The sequence below is a fragment of the Littorina saxatilis genome, linkage group LG4, assembly GCF_037325665.1.
Source record: "Littorina saxatilis isolate snail1 linkage group LG4, US_GU_Lsax_2.0, whole genome shotgun sequence".
NCBI lineage: Eukaryota > Metazoa > Mollusca > Gastropoda > Littorinimorpha > Littorinidae > Littorina > Littorina saxatilis.
The window spans coordinates 45211467-45220597 of NC_090248.1; the positions used below are offsets into that span (position 1 = coordinate 45211467).

At 43.4% G+C, this 9131-nt stretch overlaps 1 protein-coding gene across 1 annotated transcript in view; it reads right to left on the reverse strand.

Annotated features, from left to right (window-relative positions):
• Nucleotides 1-7350: 7350 nt before the first annotated feature.
• The window catches only part of LOC138964867 (glycerate kinase-like), a 90935-nt gene continuing 89154 nt past the window's right edge, over nucleotides 7351-9131 (reverse strand). Inside the window, exon 11 of the mRNA XM_070336929.1 lies at nucleotides 7351-7368. The gene's annotated coding sequence lies outside the window, so the exon portion shown is untranslated. The remainder of the gene's footprint in view (nucleotides 7369-9131) is intronic.

Consider the following 9131-nt stretch of genomic DNA (forward strand, 5'->3'; position numbering starts at 1 on the left):
CCGTGAAAAGTAGGATATGCGCCGAAATGGCTGCGATCTGCTGGCCGATGTGAATGCGTGATGTATTGTGTAAAAAAAATTCCATCTCACACGGCATAAATAAATCCCTGCGCCTTGAATATGTGCGCGATATAAATTGCATAAAAAAAATTTTAAACAAAAAATAAAAAATAAATAAATAAATCCCTGCGCTTGGAACTGTACCCACGGAATACGCGCGATATAAGCCTCATATTGATTGATTGATTGATTGGTGTCAAACGTAGTAATCAGAAATAACGCGTCCATTTATACAAACCTTTCACGGGAAAATTGGTTGTTTTACAGTACGCCCCCGTTATCTGTTCCAAGTCCTCGTTTTGCTGTAAGACAAAATGGAAGCGGTAGTCCAAGTGTCAGAAGTAATATTGATCAATATTAGGAATAACACACACAAATCTTTAAAGACCAAAAATTGTAGGTGTTTTCGAAAGAGTTGATCCTCAAGGCGGTCCATAATTGAGCACGAAGTCGACTTCGCGAAGTCCTTTTTTTTAACAAAAACTCAGTGCTAAACAGGGATCGCGTTTACGCACGATTTTTGCGTATTTGACGCATTTTAAAAGTCGCTGACGCGTTTTTTTCGCCGCGCCGTGTAAGCCATACGCAAAAATATTGTAACTTTTTCTTGTCTTCACGCAGCGCTTTTGCTCTGACTTAATAATCACCCGATCCTGAAACTGACTATAGGGCTCGAGAAGTGACGACACACATGAAATCTGCGCGTCAAAACTAAAGTCCGTTTCTTTTTGCATCGAAGTATCGCAAACGAACCTTAACGAGGGTATTACCAGATAATGTCTTGTCGGATAATGAAACAGACATTAGCTGCTCTCCCATCTCGCGCTTCCAAAAGGCGGAAAGTGTGTCTAGTCGTATTAGAGCGGGAAACAAACTCGCAAGGCCCGAAGGTTGGAGACAGCAGGGGTGTTATTCGACAGGCGTGCGCGGAGTTCGACAGGAAAACTCGCCGTATTTAGGTAAGGAGTGTCTTTAAGTCTTTCGTGCGTGTTTTGTTTGTGTCTGTACGTGTTTTCGTAGTACGCAAAAATATTGGTCCGTGACGCGTTTTTTTCGTTTCGTTGCGTATGACTTACGCGTTTTTTAAAACGCTAGCGCGATCCCTGGCTAAAACTTCGTGCGGCCAGCTTCGCGTAGTATACTTCGCGTAGTCGACTTCGCCCACTTAAGGACAGGCCTAACACCCAGTCTTGCCTATATCCTCATTAAGCCATCAGACATACCACAACCGTTTAGTGTCAGAATTAATATCAGGAATAACTCGTCGATACAAACCTTTCACAGCAGAACAGGGTGTTGTCGAGAAAAGTACACTTTCACGCTTCAAACACTCCAAGAATAAATATTAGCTGTTGCACGGAAAAGGGGAGTCTCACACGCCCCGAATGTCTGAGGCTTATATCCTCATTAGGCCTGCAGACGTATAGCAAGCGATGAGTGTCAGAAGTTATGATCGGGAATAACACGTCCACTTATGCAAACCTTTCACGGGAAAATTGGTTGCTGTACATGTACTGTACAACCCTATTATCTGTCCTCATTTACAAATAGGAAGCGGTAAGTGCCAGAAGTAATATCGGAAATAACACGTCTACACGAATCTTTTAAAAAAAACAATAGTATGAGTTATTTCTAATATGCTGACTGTTAGCAAATGATAACAAGACATGTCGAGAAAAAAGATATCAAGCATGAGCCTTTTATGCGAATGCTGATATCGTTTGTGAGACATGTCTGTTATCATTTGCTAACAGTCAGCATATTAGAAATAACGGTTTTATTACCGTTTAATTCAACCAAAAGAAATTTCGAAGCAACCCCGCGAATTAGACAGAACAGCCGCAATGGGAACTTGAGCGTTTCTACCTGATTATGCCTGTCAGTCAAAGAATTCTCGTGACCTGAGTCAGCCAATCAGAGTAACACACCTCACGTGATGAATATTCACAGGTCAAATGCCTTTGACACACAACAATCTCACAAGATAAACCATGTTGAACATGCGTTTCGGTTGCTTCGCTTTTTCTCGTTGAACAGAGAGCGACAGATTTAGAACCGACTCCAGACGGATGGGAAATGACGTAAAGATACATTTGATGTAAAGCGAGTGGCGCAATTTCACTTGATTTTTCCGAACTTTGATCATTTAGATTTCAAGTGAGCGGTCGGCATTGCACACTCAGACGATGGGCGGTGCCTTGCTGTTCCGTTACGCACCCACCGACAAAACTCGCTTTTCGGTATTTTTTTTAGATAAAGAGAGTATTACCTGACAGCATTTGAAGTGTCATTCTTTAGAATAAATCACGCTGATATTGTTGAATTACATTTTTACTTTGTCTTGTTAATTTTTAGCGTGATAAACAAAAAGGGTCCCTGCCTGAACGTTATGACATTTAGAGGGTCACCTAGAATCTGTCCTGATTGGTCAAAAAGCCATATGGGGCACTGAATTGGTAATAATAGGTGTTATCCAGGAGAGATGGTCTGGCCTATATCCTCATTAGGCCTTTAGACATACAACAAGCGGTAACAAAGTGTCAGAATTACAGTAATATCAGGAATAACACGACGGTACAAACCTTTCACGACATAATTGTCTGTCGTTCAGAAGAGTAAACTTTGTGTGTGTGTTTTAAGTTGATATTTTTCATTGTACATGATTTATTGTAAGTTGTGCATCTATTGCATGGTATTGTCCATACGGGGAGAATGTGTTGCTGTAAGTTTATTGTGACGTTATTTTTGTTAGAATGTATATATGTAGGTTATTTGATGTTTAAATAGTATGGTTTTTATTCATAGTAAATGTGTAAAGCGCGGAGAGCACAGTTCACTGTGGTTCGCGCTATATAAGCTCTCATTATTATTATTATTATTATAATTACTTTCACACCCGAAACCTTTCAAGCAGAGGTATTAGATGGTGTCCAGAAAATGGGATTCTCACGCCCCGAATGTCTTGCTTTTATCCCTATTAGTCCTTCAGACGTATAGCAAGCGATGAGTGTCAGAAGTAATATTAGGAATATAATACGTCCGTCTAGTTTCCTGATTGTCTGGAATCAGTGTCTGGCTGGAGTTGTCCATCGATTTGTTCTGTCATAAAGATGGCAGTCGAGATTATTATAGATGAGTCGATTTTTTCCCTGACCGCTCTGTCTGTCCTATTACCTTTGGTTCTCATCTTGCGCTGAGTGTTCGTTGTCATTCATTTTCCTGGCTGGCTGGTTGGCTGGTTGAATGTCCAACCGTCTGTCTGTCTGTCTGTCTATCTGGCTGGCTGGCTGGCTGTCTGGCTGGCTGGCTGTCTGGCTGGCTGTCTGGCTGTCTATCTGACTGCCTGTCTGTCTTGCTGGCTGGCTGGCTGGCTGGCTGGCTGTCTGTCTGACTCACTTTCTTGGAGTCTGTATGTCTGTCCTTCATTGCGTCTGTCTGTGCGTCTACCCGTTTGTCTGTCTGTCTGTCTGGCTGGCTGGCTGGCTGTCTGTCTCTCTGTCTCTCTGAGCGTCTGTCTGTCTGTCTGTCTGTCTGTCTGTCTCTCTGAGCGTCTGTCTGTCTGTCTGTCTGTCTGTCTGAGCGTCTGTCTGTCTGTCTGTCTCTCTGTCTCTCTGAGCGTCTGTCTGTCTGTCTGTCTCTCTGTCTCTCTGTCTCTCTGAGCGTCTGTCTGACGACTATCTGACTGTCTGCTTGAGTTTCAAAATGGATAACAAATGTTGTTTCGTTTCAGTTTATAACTTTCGTGTTTTTGAGGAGGAGCTAGGGACACTGGCTTGAAGTTCTCATTGTTGCATCATTTTTGTTTTGGTTACATCTCACGAACTTATGAGGTGCTAGCTTTATAACTATACCGACAGAAGTGAGATTCTCTTCAGAGCTAAAAGAAATAAAATATAAAGTTGGCTGTTGCATGATGATCGCATCTCGCGAGCAAAAGCAACTAAACTGCTGATGAGCTGAGCGTATCTAAAGTCTACAGATCTTAAAAAATAAAAATAAAAACATACGCACACACACACACACACACACACACACACACACACACACACACACACACACACACAGTCGCACAAACAGTCTCATTCACTTCCAACAAACAGATTCTTCTTGCCTTGATGTCTAGACGATGACAATTATTTTGCCGATCGATACTCCTTTGAGGCTGTTGATGTCTGCTAGCAGCTGGCATAGATCATGATTATTATTTTTACAGAATCAGACTCACGTCTCTGTTTGGGTTTTCTGCTACTCGTGGGAATTATACATACAGATGAAGTGCGTGAGCGATGAATTATGGAGGAGAAGAATCTTCTTTGAAGGTAAATTGAAAGGAGACACTAAGCCCGACCAAGAGTGTCACAGTTTCAGTGACACGTTTGAGAAAGTAACTTTGTTGGGCGCCTTTCTCAAATTGCAACGTAATGCGCCTGTGCTGGCCACAGCATTAGAGGAAAAGGTTGTGGCAGACCTTCACGTAATTCACGTCGAAACCGTGCGGGTATCCGGTGATTTCGCTCACCGTTTAGAACACGTGTTCCAAGCATGCTATAGGTGTGTTTGGTAGGCGACCAGTGATTGGTCAGGAAGATCGCTTGGTTTGGGGAAGCGATTGCTGATTGGTCAGGGAGATCATATGGTCTTTCTTTCCAGTCCTTCTTTCTTTCTTTTCTACACATGCTTTGCAGACGACAGGGTCTGAGTTTCCGTGACTAAGATTTGGAGGATTACAACGCGTTGCAAGACTGGTTTAGGTCGACCAACGGGCTTCTGGCGTCAGTGCAGAACGCAGAAGGCTTAGGACGTGAGGGATTTGGCTACATACTTTCGCTGACGAGCGGGAGCCAAATATTCAAGCGGTTTGCTTGGGAGAGCTACGTTTTACGAGCTGTTGAGGTAATTAGCCGTTGCTTTACGCTGGTGACCGGTCGATGTCTGTGAAATGTAAACTCTGTTTTGTTTCTCCATGATAGCGTATAACTTGCGCATTATAACGCTAAATTGTAATCTGTATATGGTTTTTGCAGATATGGAGAGGCGGAGAAAATGTCTTGAGTTGTTATTAAAAGTCTATCCTTGCAGGTACCACGTGCTCGCTGAAGGGGGAAGTTTGATATGTTTAAAGGTGGTAAAAGGGGGATTGTTGGCATGGTCACTGCACCAATTGCTCTTGTTTCAGCTTGTTGCTGGTTGTCGCTGGTTGTTGCTGGGGGTGTTGCTGTACGTTTGCTGGACGTTTGCTACCTGGCTGCTACCTGTTTGCTGTTGAAGACGGGCTACACTGTTGCTGTCCTTTGTTCTACGGTTGCTGTTCTACGGCTGTTACTGGTGTTGCTCCAACTTTCACCCGTATGCTCCACTGCTCCACTGCGTTTCATCGAATGGACCCTGGCTACACTGAGAGTTGAGTGCACCCATGCGCAAACGCCCCCCACCTTGTCATCTTTCTAACCCTTTATGAAGAACTTTGAGTTGTGACAACGTGGAGTGTTAACGCCTGTACAGGCTAAGACTTTTCACAGAGCAGCTAAGTGTTTTCTAGCTTTACACGGTTCAGCGTGTTCTTATTATTTCATAAACTCTAACTGGCTTTTGTCAGTTATTATTGCTTTACGACTTGGTCGTAAAAACACTTTTGGCTTCACGAGAAGAGGGAGGTGGAGAGTTAGTGTATATAAACAGACGTCTAGAACTTATACTTTTGTTGTTTCTAACTTTTTTTTGTGACTGCGAGAGTGGATCGTGGTGTGGTTAGTCAGTTAGCAGTAATTGACCATTTTAGGTCATTTATTTGACTGTAAAACGTGACAGTTAGAGATACAGGGAGAGTCTGTTTGAGAAAGAGAGTATTCACAGAGAGAAGAAATACACTGATACAGACAGACAAAGAGACAACGAAGCCGTCACAAAGGGAACAAACAAACTCATCCAGAAATTACCGAAACCTGTTTGCATTATAACACCCCCGTAAATTCGGGAGTGTATAGCTTTTACTCTGTCTGTCTGTCTGTCTGTCTGTCTGTTTGTCCGCACTTATAGTCGCGTATATATCTCTCGTGTTTATGGATCGATTCAACTGAAGTGTTCTTTCTTATTCTTTATTTGGTGTTTAACGTCGTTTTCAACCGTTCAAGGTTATATCGCGACGGGGAAAGGGGGGGGGGGGATGGGATAGAGCCACTTGTTAATTGTTTCTTGTTCACAAAAGCACTAATCAAAAAATTGCTCCATGGGCTTGCAACGTAGTCAGCTGAAGTGTGGTGTGTAGCTTGGAAGTGTGACATACACTGTCGCAGGAACAAATTAGGTCCCTACCTGTAGCCAAAGAGGAGATAAAACCTTTCAGCTGTTTTCAAGACGTTTTCAATTGAAGTTTCGGCCAACGCCTTGATTTAAATCTACGTTTTTGTATCGTCTTTAATGGTGATTACGGTTTTGCTGTTGTTTACTGTCCCGTCACCAGCATAGACACCTATTTCTCAAAGAACAACAACCTGCACCTTCTTAGACCATCTTAGAAAATTGAGATGTATCTAGGTAAAGGTGAGAAAAGGGAACAGGTACGTTTTCGTCTTCAATGGTGATTACGGTTTCGCTGTTGTTTACTGCCCCGTCACCAGCATAGCCACCTATTTCTTAAAGAACAACAACCTGCACCTTCTTTGACCGTCTTAGAAAATTGAGATGTAAAGGTAAAGGTGAGAAAAAAGGAACAGGTACAGTGGAACCCCCCCCCCCCCCCCCCCCCCCATTTTAAGAACTTTAAAAATCTGCGAAAATCAGGTTTTATAAAGGAGAGAGTCTTACAGTGGAGGTAGATTTACACAGGTTATCAACAGAACATCTGAAAAAACAAAGACGCTAAAGGGAGGGAGTCTTAAACTGGGGGAGGGGGAACTTAAAAGGGGGTGCCACTATAATTCACAAGGCCAGCACTCAAAAACCTCCCTTGAGTATTGAAAAGTCGTCGGTGATTTGGGTCCTCCAAAAAATAGAGGGCAAGAAGTTAAGACAGTCCTTCCTCTCTTCACGTCATGCTGGATTTATGCTTGTGTCCTGTTCCGCTTTTCTTTTATTTCCTCAGGGGTTTTGCTGTCAGGCACCGCTCCTCCCTTCCACAAAGAAATCTCCAAGCGCACGCGAGTACTACAGTGGAACTGCCCTTTTAATACCCCCCCCCCCCCCCCGCCCCCAATCTAACCCCCACCCCCCTCCCCACAATTTAAGACACCCCCCCCCCTCCTTTTTTTAAGACCTTGATTTTTCAGAATTTTTGTTCATAACCTCTGTAAATTTACCCCCATTTTAAGACTCCCTCCTTTTGAATAAAACTGATTTGCTCAGACTGTTGGAGATCTTAAAAGGGGGGTTCCACTGTGTCAGAGGTAATTGCCTGCACTATCCACCTCCATCATCCCATCCTCCCGCCTGCCCCCCTACGGTTAGACTCCAGCGTTCCTCTATCTTCTCAATGTCCTTTGGCCAAAAAAAATGGAAGCGAATTTATTTAACACTACGGCCATAAAAGACAAGAACGACATTTTTCTCTGAAACATTGTTCTTTTTGTCGTCAATGCCTGACTTACTTATACAGGGTGACCCCCAACAAAATGACACTTATTAAATTGCTAATAACTTCTAAACTACTACAGCAATGAAGGTCATATTTGCTGTACATTGGCTTGAGATACGGGATAATAAGTTCACACAGTTGTAAACGTGTACGTTCAATGTTCTGATTGTTATGCTCTTTCGGGGGAAATTCCAAATTCGGGGATTGACTCAACAGTACGAGATCTGGCCCTGAGTTGGTAGCCATGGTGGCTCGAATGATTTTGCATTAAAAACAAACATTTTCAGACAATAGATGAGTTCAAACAGCGATTTACAGGGAGTCTGGAGGGTGCAAGTCGGCTGAGTGTGGCCAATACTCAGCGTCAAACATCTTACTTTTGAGGTAATCTCCTAATTTGAAAAACAAACTTCAAAAAGCATAAAATTAAAACTACTTGACCGACGTACTTGAATAATCATCCTACATCTCACCAAATATGAAGTAAATTGCTGAAGTAATCTAGGAGTTATTAGCATTGTAATGGGTGGCTTTTTGGTGGGGTCACGCTGTACCTCCTCTCACCCTTGCCCTTTCCCTGCGTATCTTCCGGGAACATAAAATAAGTCTATGCTTGAACTCTCATACTCGTTGCATGTTTTTCTGGGTGCTACATCATAGAGGCAAAACGTTCGTAGGTTGGCTGCTTGCTTGTTTGGTTGGCTGGCTGATAAATCCGTGATTTTGATTCATGTCTTCAATTTATTCGATTTTCATTTCACAAAGAAGGAACATACAAACATAGAACTGAAACAGAAACATAGCAAAAGGAATGTAGCATTAACTTGCAGTGTCCCCCGCCTCCTACCCCCCACCCCCCCCCCCCCCCTCCCACCCTATCCGTGACCCCCAACCACCGAAAAACTCCCAAACGCCACTCACCCCTCCACCCTCCCCATATATATATTTCTCTCTCCCTCTCTCCCTCTCTCACTTTCTCTCTCTCTCTGTCTCTCCTTCTCTCTTTCTCTTTCTCTCTCTTTCTCTCCCTCTCTCTCTCTCTCTCTCTCTCTCTCTCTCTCTCTCTCTCTCTCTCTCTCTCTCTCTGTATGTCTTCTCTCTGTCTGTCTGTCTGTCTGTCTGTCTGTCTCTCTCTCTCTCTCTCTGTCTCTCTTCTCTCTTTCTCTCTCTCTCTCCTCTCTGTCTCTGTCTCTCTCTCTCTCTCTCTCTCTCTCTCTCTCTCTCTCTCTCTCTCTCTCTCTCTCTCTCGTGTTGAGGCAAAGCTGGCATCACATCTCTACCGATGCTTTCCCGTTATGAATTTGATCGGAAAAATGATGGAGCAAATTGCATTTCCATCTTGCCCTCTAAACTCCCCTCTTGATACTTTCATAATCTGTACCACCCCAGGGAAGAGTGCACGCAAGCGTCGATTAAGGCCTGAAGGGCATCGATTCTACATGTAGAACCAAAACAAAGCAAGACAGGAGCGATAATATCCCCCGCCTGGAAGCCAATGTTT